The sequence below is a fragment of the Nycticebus coucang genome, chromosome 22 (genome assembly GCF_027406575.1).
Source record: "Nycticebus coucang isolate mNycCou1 chromosome 22, mNycCou1.pri, whole genome shotgun sequence".
NCBI lineage: Eukaryota > Metazoa > Chordata > Mammalia > Primates > Lorisidae > Nycticebus > Nycticebus coucang.
In genome coordinates, this window is record NC_069801.1 from 39,246,423 (window position 1) to 39,262,163 (window position 15,741).

Genomic DNA, 15,741 nt, shown 5'->3' on the forward strand with positions numbered 1-15,741 from the left:
AGCTAATAGTGTTTGGCTGTGGGCTGCAGGGAGCCATTGTGACAGAACTGCCCCAACAAGGTCCGCCCTAGGGGTTGCAGAGCAAGGATTGGGCGGGAACTAGTAACATAGTGACTAAGCAGTCTAAAGGCAGGGTCTGAGCCACCTTACAGCCCTAACCCTCAGGGGCAGAGTGAGACTGGTTTTTGGCACACTGGGTAAGTGGATAGCCACTTCACCAGTGATTCCAGCGACAAGCACTTTCCTGGGAAAGCTTCTGCTTAGCAAGTTTAGAAGCTTAAAGTGCCTTTAAAGAGGGCTGAAGAGAGACTCAGGGTGTCTACCCTGTGGGGTTTGAGAAATCAGTGGAGGCCTCCAGTCATATCAGCATTGTAATTAACATCTCATACCCCAGAAGACCACCTGTTGCCCAGACAATATTCAACAAGATACATATACTGCTTTGTTTTTGGTTGTTTTTTGTTTGTTTGTTTGTTTGTTTTTTGTTTATTTTGATATTGTTGTTGTTATTTTGTTTTTTAATTTCAACCTTCTCCATAGAGATTTTTTCTTGTCTTTCTCCTGTTTTCTAGTATAAATACAATTTCCCATTGCTGCCTTTTTCAATAACTAGGACTTCATTTTTGCTAGTGTTTCTACCCCTATTATTTGGTTTTTCACCCAATTTTATCCCATAAAGTTTTCTGTTTGCTTTTTTGGTTTGATTTATAGCATTTTTGTCTTTCCTCTCTACTTGGTGGAGGTGGGGTACTGTGTCTGATCAGGTTAGCAAAGAGTTGCTGACCTCAAGGGTACCACCCAACCGGGCACCCCCAGAGGTTGGGGTTTTTTAAGGCTGTCTCAAAGTACCCTACTGTACACCTATATTGCTCTGTCTCCCTCTTTCTGTGCCTCTCTTCCTTTTCTCAATATTCCTTTTACCACCCCCTCTCCTTTTTCTATTTTATTTTCGTTCTTTCCTTCTTTCTTTCATCCCTTCTTGCTTTTCAACCTTCTCATACTTCTGGTCCTATACCAAAAGGACTCATCAAAACCTTAGTCTACAGGCATGGGAACTTAAAGAGCAAGAGGAAGTGAAAGGAAAATTAGGGCAAGGAAACAGATACAAGAAATCACTCATAAGGAAGAATCAGCAGAAAACTCCAGGCAACATGAAGAACCAATCCAGAGCAACCCCTCCAAGGGACCATGAGGTACCTACTGCAGAGGATTCCACAAATAAAGAAATGTTAGGAATGACAGAAAGGGAATTTAGAATACACATGATGAAAACAATGAAGGAAATGATGGAAACAATGAAGGAAACTGCTAATAAAGTGGAAAATAACCAAAAGGAAATCCAAAAACAGAATCAAATAAGAGATGAACGATATAAGAATATAGAAAGGAGGGCGGCAACTGTGGCCCAGTTGGTAAGGCGCCGGCCCCATATACCAAGGGTGACGAGTTCAAACCCGGCCCCAGCCAAACTTCAACCAAAAAATAGCCAGGCGTTGTGGTGGGCGCCTGTAGTCCTAGCTACTCGGGAGGCTGAGGCAAGAGAATCGCTTAAGCCCAGGAGTTGGAGGTTGCTGTGAGGTGTGTGAGGCCGCGGCACTCTACTGAGGGCCATAAAGTGAGACTCTGTCTCTACAAAAAAAAAAAAAAAGAATATAGAAAGGATATAGCATAGCTGAAGGAACTGAAGCAGTCAATTAGGGAACTTAAAGATGCAATGGAAAGTACCAGCAACAGGTTAGACCATGCAGAAGAAAGAATTTCAGAGGTAGAAGACAAAGTTCTTGAGATAACTCAGATAGTAAAAGAGGCAGAAAAGAAGAAAGAGAAAGCAGAACATTCACTGTCAGAATTACGGGACCTTATGAAGCATTCCAACATACGAGTTATAGGAATCCCAGAAGGGGAAGAAGAATGCCCCAGAGGAACGGAAGCCATACTAGAAAATATTATAAATGAAAATTTCCCAAATATCACCAAAGATTCTGACACACTGCTTTCAGAGGGATATCTGCCTCAACTCTAACTGAGCTTCTCCAAGACACATTGTGATGAACCTGTCCAAAGTCGAGACAAAAGAAAAGATTCTGCAAGCTGCCAGGAGTAAGCGCCAGTTGACCTACAGGGGAAAATCCATCAGAGTGTCTGCAGACTTCTCTAATGAAACTTTCCAAGCAAGAAGACAATGGTCATCTACCTTTAATCTACTTAAACAGAATAATTTCCAGCCCAGAATTTTGTACCCTGCTAAGCTAAGCTTAAAAATTGATGGAGAAATCAAATCATTTACAGATATACAAACATTGAGGAAATTCACCACAACAAGACCAGCTCTACAGGAAATATTTCAACCTGTTCTACACACTGACCATCACAATGGATCAGCAGCAAAGTAAGAACTCAGAAATTAAAGGACAGAACCTAGCCTCCACACTGATACAAAAGATAAACCTAAGCAATGGACTCTCACAAAATAAGATGAATAGAACACTCCCACACTTATCAGTTATCTCAATAAATGTTAATGGCTTGAATTCCCCACTGAAGAGACATAGATTAGCTGACTGGATTAAAAAACACAAGCCATCCATTTGCTGTCTGCAAGAAACACACCTGGCTTCAAAAGACAAATTAAAGCTCTGAGTCAAGGGTTGGAAGACAATTTTTCAGGCAAATGGAATTTAAAAGAAAACAGGAGTTGCGATCTTATTTTCAGATGTATGTGGATTTAAAGCAACTAAAGTCAAAAAAGACAAAGATGGTCACTTTATATTGGTCAAGGGAAAAATACAACAAGAAGACATTTCAATTCTAAATATTTATGCACCCAATTTAAATGCTCCCAGATTCTTGAAACAGATCTTACTCAGTCTGAGCAATATGATATCTGATAATACCATCATAACAGGGGACCTTAACACTCCTCTTACAGAGCTGGACAGATCCTCTAAACAGAAATTAAACAAGGATATAAGAGACTTAAATGAGACCCTAGAACAACTGTGCTTGATAGACGCATATAGAACACTCCATCCTAAAGATAAAGAATACACATTCTTCTCATCACCCCATGGAACATTCTCCAAAATCTATCATATCCTGGGACACAGAACAAACATCAACAGAATCAAAAGAATTGAAATTTTACCTTGTATCTTCTCAGACCATAAGGCACTAAGGGTGGAACTCAACTCTAACAAAAACGTTTGACCCCACCCAAAGACATGGAAATTAAACAATCTTCTGTTGAATAACAGATGGGTGCAGGAAGAAATAAAACAGGAAATCATTAACTTCCTTGAGCATAACAACAATGAAGACACAAGCTACCAAAACCGGTGGGATACTGCAAAAGCAGTTTTGAGAGGAAAATTTATCACTTTAGATGCCTACATTCAAAAAACAGAAAGAGAGCGCATCGACAAACTCACAAGCCATCTTATGGAGTTGGAAAAGAACAATCTAAGCCTAATGTCAGTAGAAGAAAAGAAATCTCCAAAATCAAATCAGAGATCAATGAAATTGAAAACAAAAGAATCATTCAGAAAATTAATGAAACAAGGAGTTGGTTTTTTGAAAAAATTAATAAAATAGATAAACCATTGGCCAGACTAACGAGAAATAGAAAAGTAAAATCTCTAGTAACCTCAATCAGAAATGATAAAGGGGAAATAACAACTGATCCCACAGAGATACAAGAGATCATCTCTGAATACTACCAGAAACTCTACGCCCAGAAATTTGACAATGTGAAGGAAATGGATCAATATTTGGAATCACACCCTCTCCCTGGACTTAGCCAGGAAGAAATAGAGCTCCTGAACAGACCAATTTCAAGCACTGAGATTAAAGAAATAATAAAAAAATCTTCCAACAAAAAAATGCCCTGGTCTGGATGGCTTCGCACCAGAATTCTATCAAACCTTCAAGGAAGAGCTTATTCCTGTACTGCAGAAATTATTCCAAAAAATTGAGGAAGAAAGAATCTTCCCCAACACATTCTATGAAGCAACCATCACCCTGATACCAAAACCAGGAAAAGACCCAACCAAATAGGAGAATTTCAGACCAATCTCACTCATGAATATAGATGCAAAAATTCTCAACAAAATCCTACCCAAAAGATTACAGCTTATCATCAAAAAAGTCATTCATCATGATCAAGTAGGTTTCATCCCAGGGATGCAAGGCTGGTTTAACATACGCAAGTCCATAAACATTATCCACCATATTAACAGAGGCAAAAATAAAGATCATATGATCCTCTCAATAGATGCAGAAAAAGCATTTGATAAAATCCAGCATCCTTTTCTAATTAGAACACTGAAGAGTATAGGTATAGGTGGCACATTTCTAAAACTTTTTATTGAAGCTATCTATGACAAATCCACAGCTAATATTTTACTGAATGTAGTAAAACTGAAAGCTTTTCCTCTTAGAACTGGAACCAGACAAGGTTGTCCTCTGTCACCTTTACTATTCAACATAGTGCTAGAAGTTCTAGCCAATAGAATTAGGCAAGACAAGGAAATAAAGGGAATTCAAATGGGAGCAGAGGAGGTCAAACTCTCCCTCTTTGCTGACGACATGATCTTATACTTAGAGAACCCCAAAGACTCAACCACAAGACTCCTAGAAGTCATCAAAAAATACAGTAATGTTTCAGGATATAAAATCAATGTCCACAGTCAGTAGCCTTTGTATACGCCAATAACAGTCAAGATGAGAAGCTAATTAAGGACACAACTCCCTTCACCACAGTTTCAAAGAATATGAAATACCTAGGAATATACCTAACGAAGGACGTGAAGGACCTCTATAAAGAAAATTATGAAATCCTCAGAAAAGAAATAGCAGAGGATTTTAACAAATGGAAGAATACACCATGCTCATGGATGGGCAGGATCAACATTGTTAAAATGTCTATACTTCCCAAAGCAATCTACCTATTCAATGCCATTTCTATCATTATACCAACATCATACTTTCAAGATTTGGAAAAAATGATTCTGCGTTTTGTATGGAAGCAGAAAAAACCCTGTATAGCTAAGACAGTTGTTAGTAATAAACATAAAGCTGGGGGCACCAGCATACCAGATTTTAGTCTGTACTACAAAGCCATAGTGGTCAAGACAGCAGGGTACTGGCACAAAAATAGAGACATAGACACTTGGAATCAAATAGAAAACCAAGAAATGAAACTAACATCTTACAACCACCTAATCTTCAATAAACCAAACAAGAACATACCTTGGGGGAAAGACTCCCTATTCAATAAATGGTATTGGGAGAACTGGATATCCACATGTAAAAGACTGAAACTGGACCCACACCTTTCTCCACTCACAAAAATTGATTCAAGATGGATAAAGGACTTAAATTTAAGGCATGAAACAATAAAAATCTTCAAAGAAAGCATAGGAAAAACACTGGAAGATATTGGCCTGGGGAAAGACTTCGTGAAGAAGACTGCCATGGCAATTGAAACAACAAAAAAAATAAACAAATGGGACTTCATTAAACTGAAAAGCTTCTGTACAGCCCAGGAGACAACAACCAAAGTAAATAGACAACCTACACAATGGGAAAGGATATTTGCATATTTTGAATCAGACACAGTCTTGATAACTAGGATCTATAGAGAACTCAAATTAATCCACATGAAAAAAGCCAACAATCCCATATATCAATGGGCAAGAGACATGAGTAGAACCTTCTCTAAAGAAGACAGACGAATGGCTAACAAACATATGAAAAAATGTTCATCATCCCTATATATTAGAGAAATGCAAATCAAAACCACCCTGAGATACCATCTAACCCCAGTGAGAATGGCCCACATCACAGAATCTCAAAACTGCAGATGCTGGTGTGGATGTGGAGAGAAGGGAACACTTTTACACTGCTGATGGGACTGCAAACTAGTACAATCTTTCTGGAAGGAGGTATGGAGAAACTTCAAAGCACTCAAGCTAGACCTCCCATTTGATCCTGCAATCCCATTACTGGGCATCTACTCAGAAGGAAGAAAACCCTTTTATCATAAGGACACTTGTACTAGACTGTTTATTACAGCTCAATTTACAATCGCCAAAATGTGGAAACAGCCTAAATGCCCACCAACCCGGGAATGGGTTAACAAGCTGTGCTATATGTATACCATGGAATACTATTCAGCTATTTAAGAAAATGGAGACTTGGGTGGCACCTGTGGCTCAAAGGGATAGGGCGCTGGTCCTATATGCCGGAGGTGGCGGGTTCAAACCCAGCCCAGGCCAAAAACTTAAAAAAAAAAAAAAATGGAGACTTTACATCCTTCGTATTAACTTGGATGGAAGTGGAAGACATTATTCTTAGTAAAGCATCACAAGAATGGAGAAGCATGAATCCTATGTACTCAATTTTGATATGAGGACAATTAATGACAATTAAGGTCATGGGGGTGGGAGGAAAGGCAGAGAGAGGGAAGGAGGGAGAGGGGTGGGGCCTTGGTGTGTGCCACACCTTCTGGGGGCAAGACATGATTGCAAGAGGGACTTTACCTAACAAATGCAATCAGTGTAACCTGGCTTATTGTACCCTCAATGAATCCCCAACAATTTAATAATAAAAAAAATTGTTCCCTTCTCTCCATATCCACTCCAGCATCTGCAGTTTTGAGATTCTGTGATGTGGGCCATTCTCACTGGGGTTAGATGGTATCTCAGGGTGGTTTTGATTTGCATTTCTCTAATATATAGGGATGATGAACATTTTTTCATATGTTTGTTAGCCATTCGTCTGTCTTCTTTAGAGAAGGTTCTACTCATGTCTCTTGCCCATTGATATATGGGATTGTTGGCTTTTTTCATGTGGATTAATTTGAGTTCTCTATAGATCCTAGTTATCAAGATTGTGTCTGATTCAAAATATGCAAATATCCTTTTCCATTGTGTGGGTTGTCTATTTGCTTTGGTTGTTGTCTCCTTAGCTGTACAGAAGCTTTTCAGTTTAATGAAGTTCCATTTGCTTATTTTTATTGCTGTTGCAATTGCCATGGCAGTCTTCTTCATGAAGTCTTTCCCCAGGCCAATATCTTCCAGTGATTTTTCTATGCTTTCTTTGAGGATTTTTATTGTTTCATGCCTTAAATTTAAGTCCTTTATCCATCTTGAATCAATTTTTATGAGTGGGGAAAGGTGTGGGTCCAGTTTCAGTCTTTTACATATGGATATCCAGTTCTCCCAATACCATTTATTGAATAGGGAGTCTTTCCCCCAAGGTATGTTCTTGTTTGGTTTATCGAAGATTAGGTGGTTGTAAGATGTTAGTTTCATTTCTTGGTTTTCTTTCTTTTCTTTTCTTTTTTTTTTTTTTTTTTGACAGAGTCTCAAGCTGTCAGTCACCCTGGGTAGAGTGCTGTGGTGTCATAGTTCACAGCAACTCAAACTCTTGGGCTTAAGCAATTCTCTTGCCTAAGCCTCCCAAGTAGCTGGGATTACAGGTGTCCACCACAACACTCAGCTATTTTTTAGTTATAGTTGTCATTGTTGTTTGGCAGGCCCAGGCTAAATTCAAACCCACCAGCTCTGGTGTATGTGGCTGGCACCTTAGCCACTTGAGCTATAGGTGCCGAACCATTGTTCACACCTTATTTGATTCTGTTTTTGGATTTCCTTTTGGTTATTTTCCACTTTATCAGCAGTTTCCTTCATTGTTTCCATCATTTCCTTCATTGTTTTCATCATCTATATTCTAAATTCCCTTTCTGCCATTTCTAACATTTCTTTATAGATGGAATCCTCTGTAGTAGCTACCTCATGGTCCCTTGAGGGGGTTGCCCTGGACTGGTTTTTCATATTGCCAGGATTTTTCTGTTGATTCTTTCTCATGTGTAATTTCTTTTATCTGTTTCTGAATTTTCCTTTCACTTCCTCTTGCTCTTTAAGTTGCTGTGCCTCTGGACTAGGGTTTCAATGAGTCCTTTTGGTACAGGACCAGAAGGATGAGAAGGTTGAAGAACAAGAAGGGGAAAAAAGAAGGAAAAAAAAGAGAGAGAGAGAAAGGAGAGGGGTTGGGTAAAAGGGAATATTGACAAAAAGAAGAGGGGCACAGAAAGAGGAAGACAGAGCAATATAGGTGTACTGTAGGGTACTTAGACCCAACCTTAAAAAACCCCCTACCTCTAAGGGTGCTGGGTTAGGTGGTTCCCTTGAGGTCAGCAGCTCTTTGTTAGCCTGTTCAGACACAGAACCCCACCTCCACCAAGTAGAAGGGAAAGACAAAAATGCTATAAATCAAACCAAAACAAGCCAACGGAAAACTTTACAGGATAAAATTGGCTGGGGGGGGGGGACCAAATAATAGGAGTAGAAACACTAGCAAAAATGAAGTTCTAATTGTTGAAAAAGGCAACAATGGGAAATTATATTTAAACTAGAAAAATGAAGAAAGAAAAAGAAGAAAAATCTACAGGGAAAATGTTGAAATTAAAAAACAAAACAACAGCATCAACAATTAAAAAAAAAACACCCCAAAACAAAGCAGTATTTATCTCTTGCTGAATATTATCTGGGCAACAGGTGATCTTCTGGGGTATGAGATGTTAATCACAATGCTGATATGCCTATATGAGATGGAGACTGGAAACCTCTGCTGATTTCTCAAACCCTTCAGGGTGGAGAGTCTAAAGTGAAAACCCTAAATCTCTCCTCAGCCGGCATAAAAGGCACTTTAAACTGCTAAACTGGGCTAAGCAAAAGCTTTGCCAGGAAAGTGCTTGTCATTGGGATCACTCCTGAAGTGGCTATCCACTTAACCAGTGTGCCAAAATCAATCTTGCTTATGCCCCTAAGGGCTAAGGCTGCAAGGTGTCTTAGTCCCCGCCTTTAGGCTGCTCAGTCATTAGATTACTAGCTCCCTCCCGATCCTTGCTCTGCGACCCTGAGGGCAGAACTTACTGGGGCACTTCTCCCACAATGGCTCCATGCGGCCCACAGCTGAATACTATTAGCTCTGTCTGGCTCAGGGCTGTCTGGGGCCCTAGACAATGTTTAAAGTCCTCCACACTTTTGCCCAAGTTCTTCCAAGGTAGTTCAACTGAGTGCCAAGTCCAAAAAAACCAAAGCAGTGCACAGGTAAGGCCTTTCCAGTTTGCAATCTCACTGCTGCTATATTTACAGCTGCTGGCAGGATTAGACCGAATGAACACACGCAACCACTTGTCAGTTTTCCACTGCAAGTCTCTTGCTGACTCCCTGTGTCCTCAAAGGGATGTTTATGGGCAGATCCCACCAGCCAGAGATGCCTGGGTCTTGTGTCCCCAGACTCACCATGCACAATTGCAAAGAAACTATTACTTGGCCACCATCTTGCTCCTCCTCCAGCTTTTCTATTTTTTTTTTTAGTAGAGACGGTTCTCACTTTTTGGTTAGGCTGGTCTCCAACTCTTGAGCTCAATCAATCCATTCATCTCGGCCTGCCAGAGTGCTAGGATTACAGATGTGAGCCACCCCACCAGCCTGGTAAAAAACAACTTAAAGACATGAACCCTGGGGCTATGTATTCACAGCATTTTATGAATGTGTATAATTTCATATAACTTGTGGTTGTAGGCTGGGTGACCACACAGCATACAGTCTGTGGATCCCTAATCCACTCTTAGAGATTTCAGTGTCTAAGAAGGAATCTGTCTTTCAAAGACATGAGTTTATGCTAATTTTTTTTATTTGACCCAAACTTCATGAAACTCTTTCCTACCTTGCTCTATAAAAGGGAATTTTCATTTCTATTTAACTTTTTTGAACTACCAGTCTTGTTTTAATTTTTATACAGTATCCTCAAATCCAATTCCACATATCATGTTATATATTTTCATACCCAACCATGTGTTCAGTTACAGCTGTTAGATTTAAGAATACCAACATCCAAGGGTTACTATGTTATTATTTTTTGAATCATTGAACCTACATTTCTAAGGCTTCAGAACTTATCTTTCCTACTTTACTCAGTTTTACCAGTAATAGTCCATAGCATATGGATTCATGACAGCTTGTAACGGTGTCAAAAAAAACCACTAAATCTTAGGTAAAAATTTTCTTTCATAGGTTTCTATTGTATCCAAGCATTCATACAGAAATATCCATGGTACATTTACATTACAACTCTGTAACTAAAATTTCAGCAGATTTAAACAGAATCATCACACGCAGAGAAAGTTGAATAATAACATCATTATACAAAACACTTGAATCTCTTTACAAAATTTGTACTTGCATGAGTGATCATCTATATTCTTGGAAGGATATTATAATATTTGCTGTTCTGTGTTATGCATCCTTATCTTTAAAAGGAAGTTCCTATAACCAGCCCTTTATCTTTAGTTTTTATTCTATTACTGGGTGTTTGGATCACATCCAGAAACCCTTCTCCTGCCCATCCCTTTCACACGCATGCTGTCACACAAGGTTCTTGATGGTCTTAACTAAGGGAATGTTAACTAATTGCACACCCCTCTACATGCAAACTTTAAACCTACTTAAGTACAACCAATACGTGTATGGCTCAAAGGATACAAGTATAAAATTTTTTTAAGTTTTTTTTTTAATGGGCTAGGCACGATGGCGCACGCCTGTAATCCTAGCACACTGGAAGGGTGAGGAAGGTGGATCCCTTGAGTTTAGGGGTTTGAGACTAACCTGAGTGAGAACAAGACCTTGTCTCTACTAAAAAGATAGAAAAACTAGATGGTGACTACTAAAAAGATAAAAAAACTAGCGGGCACCTCCCAGCTACTTGAGAGGCTGAGGCAAAAAGATTGCCTGCGCCCAAGAGTTTGAGGTTGCTGTGAGCTATCAGGATGCCATGGCACTCTACCCAGAGCAACAGAGTGAGACTGTGTCTCAAAAAAAAAAAATTTGTTTTTACATTTATAACTTTGAAAAATCTCAGTAAGAGATACTACAGAATCTTTCTCTTCCCTTGTTTAATTTTTACACCCATGAATAATAGCCTCAGTGTTATGTATAAATTTTTGCAACTTATTTTTCCCCTTAGTAATATATAAGTAGGAAGTCTTTTTTTTTTTTTCTTCTTCAGCCTTAACAGCGGAAGGTTTGATTTACTGTATACTTGCTACACTCAGCCACAGCTGAAAACAGAAGGAGTCCAGAATATCAGGTCCAGGGCAAAGACCAATAGGGACTGTTTTGGTGTGAGCAAAGTGGTGGTCTTGGTGATCCGATGGCGATGAAGTGTGAGAGCCACTGAGAGCAAGTTCCAGACAGTAGCAGGCAGTCCAGCAGCTTGTACCTGCATCCTCAGCCTCTGGCATCCCATGTTCCTGCCTTGTGGCCTTCGTGATTGCACAAGCGGGCAGTTTACTCGGACCTCTGCCTCATCTTTCTCCTTTTGCATTTCAGCCTGAGCATTCGCTTCTTCCTTCACTTGGCTGTCATGGAACGGAGCCTTCTAGGAAGATGGTGCGCAAAGATTCTCTGCTAGTCAATGTCACTGGTCTCTGTCGAGCACTTCTGTTACCATGGGCATATGTTCCTTTCCGTCTATACTCATGACCTCTCTCCATCTAGGAAGTCTTTTCTTGAAGGAAAAAAAAACCATAAAATCAATCTACCTTATTATTCTCTTTCCTTTTGGCCAGTCTTTTTACTATGTTTTATTCCAAAATATGAAGATTTTATCATTTCCCTATTGATTGATAAGGATCCAATGATAAACATCCTTGCATGTGCTTTTTTTACAAATGAGTATTTCTGCCACATAGATTTCCCAGAAGTGGATTTGCCTGGTCACAGAGTGTGCACATTGAATGTTCTCATTCACTGCTCAGTTGCTCTTAGTTTTATCACTTTGCGCTCCTGCTAACAACCTACAAGAGTGCCTGTTTCCTGACATCTTCATCAATGTCAGATAACATCAGTCCTTAGAACTCATAGCGGAAAAAGACATTTTTAAGAAATCAAGTCCTTGGCGTGGCGCCCGTAGTTCACTGGTTAGGGTGCTAGCCACATACACTGGTGCTGGTGGGTTTGAACCTGGCCCAGGCCTACTAAACAACAATGACAGAAAAAATAGTCGGGCACTGTGGCGGGTGCCTGTAGTGCCAACTACTTAGGAGGCTGAGGCAACAGAATCACCTAAGCCTAGGAGTTGGAGTTTGCTGTGAGCTGTGACGCTACAGTACTCTACTGAGGACAAGAGAGTGAGACTCTGTCTCAAAAAGAAAAAAAAAACAGAAAATGGAAAAAAAGAAATCAAGTCCTTGTTTATTACTGAGGTTGACCATCTCTCCAGATGTTTACTGGCCATTATCATTCCCTATTCTTTGAATTGTTTGTTTGTAGTCTTTGTCTGCTTTGCAACTAGATTATCAGCATTTTTACTTAATTGGTTTATAGTTCTTTATAAAAATTCTGCATGTTAAGCCTTTGGCTGTTTTTGCTTATCTTTTGATTTTATTTAAAGCATCATTCACTGTTCAATGTTCAACGTTCAACGTTCCTGTTCACAAGGGAACAGGAAAGGGCCCTTCCAGAATAAGTCTCCTGGTCTTTTGCCCCGCCTTCTCAGCCTTCCCCTGGGCAGAGGGAGTGACTCAACCAGCAGGTGACTTCTGCAGAAAGAAGCCCAATGCCAGACTCAGTTGCATCCTCCCTCCTCTCTGTTCTGCTCTGCTCCTCCATGCTCTTGAGTTTCACAGGGGCAGGACCTCACCGGGCTAACCCCAGGGGTGGAATATTAGCCAACCTGCTTGCCTGGCAGACCTAAGCCATATTGTCCAGTGTCAGTTTTCATGTAATATTTGTATTTCCATCTGCCACACTCCTATGTCTATCACTTTAATAGGTTCTTGAATCAGTCAGAGTCCAAACAGAAAACAGATGGTACACTCAAATAAGGAGAATTCAGGAGATTTAATAACAGAACTATTTATGAAGGTGTGGACAGAGTGTAGGGGAGACACGTGGGATACTGCACCAACCTAGGGCCTCTGAGGCTTATGAGGGTGAAGTTAGGGTGGGGATTACTGCAATTTAGTAGGAAGGGGACATGCAGAAGCCCTCAGTTGAAGGACACAGGTGACCTGAGGCAAGCCTACTGGGAGGAAGCCTGAGAAATAAATAATCTTACTCTCCTCCCTCTACTCTCCTGCTAGATCAACCAAACAGATCCAAAGGGCAAGGGAACCTGCTGATCTAATCAGCATGGGTCCACCCACTGGGGCAGAAAGAGGAGAGATTTGGAGGGATAAACAGATATATGTGGCACAGTTCTTCTCTTTCCTCCCTCAGTATACACTCTTATGTTTTTCTCTTTTTTGAGACAGGATCTTTCTCTATAGGCTACACTAGAATGCAGTGGCATCATCACAACTCACAGCAACTTCAAACTCCCCTGGCCTCAAGCAATTCTCTTGCCTCAGCCTCCCAAGTAGCTGGGACTATAAGTGCCATGCCTGCCTAATTTTTCTTTCTTTCTTTCTTTCTTTTTTTTTTTTTTTTGTAGAGACAGAGTCTTACTTTATGGCCCTGGATAGAGTGCCGTGGCATCACACAGCTCACAGCAACCTCCAACTCCTGGGCTTAAGCAATTCTCTTGCCTCAGCCTCCCGAGTAGCTGGGACTACAGGCGCCTGCCACAACACCCGGCTATTTTTTGGTTGCAGTTTGGCTGGGGCCGGGTTTGAACCCGTCACCCTCGGTATATGGGGCTGGTGCCTTACTGACTGAGCCACAGGCGCCGCCCTAATTTTTCTATTTTTTTTAAATAAATTATCTCCATTTTATTTATTTATTTATTTATTGCAGTTTTTGGCCAGAGCTGGGTTTGAACCCGCCACCTCCAGCATATGGGACCAGCGCTCTACTCCTTTGAGCCACAGGCACTGCCCTAATTTTTCTATTTTTTGAGATGGGATCCTGCCTTTGCTTAAGCTGGTCTCAAATTCCTAGCCTCAAGTGAGGCTTAGCCTCCCAAAGGGCTGGGATTACAGACGTAAGCTATTGCACTCAGCCTCTTATCTTTTATCTGGGTGAAAAACTCATGTCCTCATCAAAGAGGATGCACAAAGTCTCACTATTTACTGTAGCATTACAATAAACCTAAAGCATTATTCCACTGAAACCTAAAGCACAATTCCTTCTGAAATCTAAAGCATTATTCTAATTCTTCAAATAAAGAATTGGGTAAAAATGAGGAGAGGTGTCGTACTCAGAATTTGGAAATTATCTCCCCAAATTCCTATCCTCTGGAGAACACACACTTTCTCTCAGTTATTCAATCAAATACTGATCAAGGTGGCCTTCCTCCAACCCAAGTGTGTCTCTGTTATCATATTGTGAAATTCAAGAGGGAACAACTTGTCTCTCACTTTACAGACCAATGCTCCTAAAAACTTCAGGCATATAGTATGCCATTCAACCTCAGCACATTGAAATCTTTTTGTTTTTGTTTTCATTTTTCAGAGAATCTCACTTTGTCACCCTAGGTAAAGTGCCATGGCATCATAGCTCAAACTCTTGAGCACAAATCATTCTCTCGCCTCAGCCTCCTGAGTAGCTGGGACTACAGGCACCTGTCACAACTCCCAGCTACTTTTAGAGACAGTCTCACTCTAGCTCAGGCTGGATCTCGAACTCCAGGAAACTTAGAACTCAGAAATTCACCCACATCAGCCTCCCAGAGTGCTAGGATTACAGGCACAAACCTAAGTCTTATAAAGGCATCTAGAATGCCTGGTCCTTCCCACTCACCAGGTCTAGTTAGCATAGTCCCATCACTGTAATGAACCAGGATAATGTCCTGTAGATATTAACATGATCAAGTTCCCTGCACACTGCCTTATGACAGAGAAGAAGAGACTTGACATTGCCCTGGTGCAAGATAGGAAGGGTATGTTATTTGCCTGGCTCTGTAAAAGCAAACCACTTCGGCTTTTCCTGAAAAGAAAATGTTTGCCAGAGCAAAAGCTGAATGCCATGTGTCACGGACTGTCTGGATTACTACAGTGAAGATTTCATTTCAGTGCCCTAGTTGTAATTGACATCACTACTTGACTAAGTTAACAAAGATCTTTCTCCATGTCCCATCTGGCTTTTGAGCTGGCCAGATAAGTAAATGAAATGGAGGTGTGATCGGAATCACTCCTCTTGCATATCTAAAATTTTTCATAGTAACACTAATCACTGTAATTTTTCCAGGATTGAAGTATAGCTTTTGACTTTCTTGTGTGGAGTGGTGGGAATAAGGAGCAATGGTTCCCTGAGCTTCCACATTGCCCCCCTTCTCACCATAGTAGCCTTCATTTTATGAGTCAAAGGACCAGTATAAGAATTTTACGGCTCAGCGCCTGTGGCTCAAGCAGCTAAGACGCTAGCCACATCACCTGAGCTGGCAGGTTCTAATCCAGCCTGGGCCCACCAAACAACAATGACGGCTGCAACCAAAAAATAGCCGGGCATTGTGGCAGGCTCCTGTAGTCCCAGCTACTTAGGAGGCTGAGGCAGGAGAATTACTTGAGCCCAAGAATTGGAGGTTGCTGTGAGCTGTGATGCCATAGCACTCTACCCAGGGTGACAGCTTGAGGCTCTGTCTCAAAAAAAAAAAAAAAAAAAAAAAGCATTTTACCAGCTATTAAGGTCTCCGTTTTCACTGCACACTGTGAGAGTGAGGGAAAAAACACAAGATCAGTACCTAATGCCATGAACACTATTAAACAGACTTAGTCTAGGATCCCATACATACCCT